This window comes from Dermacentor variabilis, chromosome 2, assembly GCF_050947875.1.
Source record: "Dermacentor variabilis isolate Ectoservices chromosome 2, ASM5094787v1, whole genome shotgun sequence".
Classification (NCBI taxonomy): domain Eukaryota; kingdom Metazoa; phylum Arthropoda; class Arachnida; order Ixodida; family Ixodidae; genus Dermacentor; species Dermacentor variabilis.
The window spans coordinates 189,808,188-189,813,110 of NC_134569.1; the positions used below are offsets into that span (position 1 = coordinate 189,808,188).

The 4,923-nt window shown below is 44.7% G+C and overlaps 1 long non-coding RNA gene across 1 annotated transcript; it reads right to left on the bottom strand.

The window, feature by feature from the left end:
* Window positions 1-912: 912 nt before the first annotated feature.
* Window positions 913-4,089, bottom strand: LOC142573012 (uncharacterized). The gene is made up of 3 exons (XR_012826192.1): window positions 3,748-4,089; window positions 1,378-1,474; window positions 913-1,273 (listed from the first exon to the last, which is right to left on the bottom strand). It is a non-coding gene; the product is annotated as an uncharacterized LOC142573012 (long non-coding RNA).
* Between the last annotated feature and the right edge of the window lie 834 nt (window positions 4,090-4,923).

Sequence of the window (4,923 nt, forward strand, 5' to 3'; positions counted from 1 at the left end):
AAACCCACCAACCACCAGGACGGTGGGCTCCAAGGCCTTGTCTTTAGAGACAAAGCCTTCGCGTAAAACACACCGCTCGCAAGAGCGCGTGTCCAGTGCCTCTCAAGAGGCCATGGACACAACACCCAGTCAGAAGGCGCAGTTGACGCCTAAGGAGCGGCGCGACATTGTCGACCGCTCCAGGAAAGACAAAACTCCAATTACAGGGCCTCAAAAGGGCGCTGTAAGCTAAATCAAGTCCTCTTTGACACATAGCACAACATTTATTTTAATATGGATACACTGATTATTCAGTGGAATATCAGAGGCCTGCTTTGCAACCTCGATGATATCCAAGAACTCCTTAATCAACTAACTCCTAAAGTGCTGTGTGTCCAAGAGACTCATTTGAAATCTAAACACAAACACTTCCTACGTCAGTATGTTATTTTTCGGAAGGATCGCGATGATGCCCTCGCATCATCCGGCGGCGTAGCCATCATAGCTGACAAATCTATAGCCTGTCAACACTTACGGCTACAAACACCCCTTGAGGCAGTGGCCGTTCGTGCTGTACTTTTAAATAAACTGATCACCATTTGCTCTTTATACATACCGCCGCATTTTCAGCTTCACAAACAAGAATTCCAAACATTAATAGATCAGTTACCCGAACCATATCTTGTGCTTGGAGATTTAAATGCTCACAGCAACCTATGGGGCGACTCGCGCTGCGACGCGAGAGGTCGCTTGATTGAACAGTTCCTTTTTTCTTCAGGTGCATGTCTTTTGAACGGGAAGGAGCCCACGTATTATAACATGGCAAACAAAACATACTCCTCAATAGATCTTAGCATATCATCTCCTACTCTTCTACCTTACTTTAAATGGAAAGTTATTAAAAACCCATACGGAAGTGATCATTTCCCTGTAGTTCTAAGCACACCAATGACTAATGAATGCCTTCCACAATTACCTCGCTGGAGAACTGACTCGGCTGACTGGGAAACGTTCAAAAAGCTTGCTTGTTTATCCTGGGACGACATGTGTACTTTAAGCATAGACGCTGCGGTTGAATATTTTACGGTTTTTCTCCTTGACACCTCCTCCAAATGTATCCCTGTAACAAGTGGATTGTCCACAAAACGCCGTCTTCCGTGGTGGAACGATGAGTGTCGAAAAGCGCGAAAGAAGCAAAACAAGGCATGGGGTTTACTTCGGGATTCTCCGACAGCAGAAAATCTAGTCAATTTCAAGCAGGTCAAATCCCAGGGTCGAAGAACGCGGCGACAAGCTAGAAGAGAGAGTTGGAGAAAGTATATATCAGGCATTAACTCCTACACTGACGAAACAAAGGTTTGGAATAGAGTTAATAGAATAAAGGGTCGACAGTCTTACTCTCTGCCTTTAGTGAATACTCAAGGCGACAGCATGGAAGATCAGGCGAACTTTCTTGGCGCACATTTCGAACAGATATCCAGCTCGTCGCACTACTCTGAAACATTCCAAAGGTACAAAAGGCAAATAGAAGGACAACCATTAGAACGGAAAAGCACAAAATACGAGGCATACAATAGACGCTTTTGCATGGCAGAGCTTCAGGCAGCCCTAAACAGCTGCAACCAATCTGCCCCCGGATCTGACCGCATCCTATATGAAATGCTTAAACACCTGCCGCCTGAAACACAAAAAAGCCTTCTTTGTCTCTACAATTCTATATGGTCGTCCGGCTGCATTCCCTCTGCTTGGAAAGAGGCCATCATAATTCCTGTTTTGAAACAGGATAACGACCCTTCTTTGGCAAATAGTTATAGGCCTATAGCATTGACGAGCTGCTTATGCAAAGTTTTTGAAAAGATGGTAAACAGTCGCCTGGTACATTATCTAGAAATTAACAAGAAATTAGATCCATATCAATGTGGCTTTAGAGAAGGCAGATCGACGACAGATCAGCTTGTACGCATGGAAATGTATATCAGGGAAGCGTTTGTCCACAAACAGCTTGTGTTGTCCGTGTTTCTTGATATGGAGAAGGCGTATGATACTACGTGGCGCTTCGGGATCCTTCGGGATCTTTCGGCAATGGGCATTCGCGGCAACCTGCTGAGAATAATTGAAAGCTATCTCTCTAACAGGACATTTTGTGTTAGAGTTGGCAACGTGCAATCTCGTCCATTCATACAGGAGACAGGTGTACCGCAGGGTGGAGTACTGAGCTGTACGTTATTTATTGTTAAAATGAATTCCCTCCACACCGTATTACCTCACACACTCTTCTATTCCGTCTATGTGGACGACGTACAGATAGGGTTCAGGTCATGCAATCTTAGCATTTGCGAGAGGCAGCTACAACTTGGCTTGAATAGATTCTCAAGGTGGGCGGACGAGAATGGTTTCAAACTGAACCCCCAAAAGAGCACATGTGTCCTGTTTTCTAAAAAGAGAAGTGTACTACCACAACCCGATATTAACCTTAATGGAGAAAGACTAACTGTTAGCCCTGAACACAAATTCTTAGGTGTTATCCTGGACACAAAGCTTAACTTCGTCCCCCACTTAAAATATCTTAAAGAAAAATGCCTCAAGACCATGAACCTCCTCAAGCTGCTCTCTCGAACAACCTGGGGCAGTGACAGGAAGTGTCTGCTGAGCCTGTATAAGAGTCTCGTACAATCACGCCTCGATTACGGAGCCGTGGTGTACCATTCCGCAACAGAGAGCGCGCTAAAGATTCTCGACCCAGTCCACAACCTCGGTATACGACTGGCAACAGGCGCCTTTAGAACGAGCCCTGTTGAAAGTCTCTACGTTGAGTCCAACGAATGGTCCTTACATCTACGAAGAATATTTTTAAGTTTATCATACTATATTAGGGTAAAATCAGACACCGAACATCCATGCCATCCGATCGTTAGTGACCTGCGTGCTGCCAGACTTTACAGTAACCACCCGCGTATTAGAACTCCTTTGAGCCTACGCTTGGAAGCAATGAGAGAAAAAACAGACATACATCTCCCAGAAAATATCCTAATGCCTCCCACTCGCATTCCACCGCCTTGGGATTGGCAGACCATAGACTGCGATACCTCGTTTGTCGAAATAACAAAACATGCACCTGAGGCACACATACAGTCACACTTCCTCGAACTCCAAGCGAAGTACTGCTGTGCCGAATATTATACAGATGCTTCCAGATCATCTGCTGGTGTTGCGTATGCAGCTCTTGGGCCATGTTTTTCCACCTCGGATTCTCTAAATCCCAACACAAGTATTTTCACGGCTGAGGCGTACGCGATACTCTCTGCTGTAAAACATATCAGACAAACAAATCTCAATAAGGCCATCATTTTCACAGATTCATTAAGTGTAATAAGGGCCTTAATGAGTTTTCGAAAACATAGGAATCCTGTCTTTAATAAACTATACATAGAACTATGCTTAGCTTTAGTATACAACCAAAACATCGTCCTATGTTGGGTACCTGGCCATAGGGGCATAAAAGGCAATGTAGCTGCTGACGAAAGTGCAACATCAGTCGTCTTTAATGAAATGGATGTTAATAGACCCATAGCAGCAACAGAACTTAAACCCTTCTTACGCCATAAACTTAGGAAGTACTGGCAACATCAATGGGATAATGCAGTACAGAATAAGCTACACGTTATCAAACCAAAATTAGGGAACTGGATAACTGAAAGAACAGCAAGGCATAAGGAAATACTTCTGTGTAGATTAAGAATAGGACATACGTACGCCACTCACTCTTACCTTCTGACGGGAAGCGAACCTCCGACATGTCCCAAATGTGGCAACAGGCTTACAGTTATTCATGTTCTTATCCAATGCACTGAAATAGAGGCAGAAAGGAAAAAGTACTTCCCCTCCGCTTATCTCCAACACATACCATTACACCCAGCATTCTTTCTGAGCAACGAACCCCTTTTTACTTTTGGAACAGTATTAAACTTTTTAACTGAAACTGACACCTTAAATGTAATTTGGCCAGGCTACCTGTAGCACGGCCTCCACCTGGAGGTCGTAGCTGCAATGAAACCATTTTTTAGAGCACGTGCCTCCCAGCCCTTGCTTTCAAGGCCTTGCTGAGGCACTAGTGCTACAGCCATTTGTTGTTTTACTGATCATCCATATCTCATGAAACATCTATTTTCATCGCAGACACCATCAATCACTGTCATGTTTTTATACTTGTATTTTACGCACTTCAGAGCGAATAAAATTTAGGCCCTTTTACAGCCATATTGCATCACATGTATATTTTCCACCTTTTAGCGAATATTTTTAGGCCACTATGCAGCCGTGTATCATATACTCCCCACAATCAACACTCACATATCATTGACAAGCACCGATCATCGACTTGGCGCTCTTTGGCCACATCTGGCCCTTGCGCCAATAAACTCTACAAATCAATCAATATCGCGCATACGTCCCGCGAAATCGGCAAAGTCGGCGTGGCTGCCGTAGCTGGAGGTCATCTTGCTTGCTAGGCGAGAGTAGCGAAAGTTGCACTTAAGGTTGCCAATAACCGTACTTTACTTTCCGGCGCTCAAGTGTCGATTAAAGTTTACCTTAAGTATAGGATCTATCTATGCAACGCGTTAAGCATCGACTGGCTACTTAAGTCATAAATTAAGGGTAAGTTCCGTTGGTGAATACGGGCCTAACTCCCGTATTTACAAACGTACCTCGACTGGACCCTTCACTCCAAATACTCCCCGAGTGCGGTTTCTCGTTTCACAGATCGCCGTCCACTCGAAACGCGCCTTGAGTGGAGGAAACCTCAAGCGTTTTACTCGAGAATATCAAGGTAGCCTCGCAGCTACCTTGAATCGTTCCTTCAGTGTAGTGCGTAAATATGGCGGTCTTGTTATCTGTCGCTCGCCTCGTCAGCTTTTTCAGATGGACGACAGTTGCCTCCGCAGC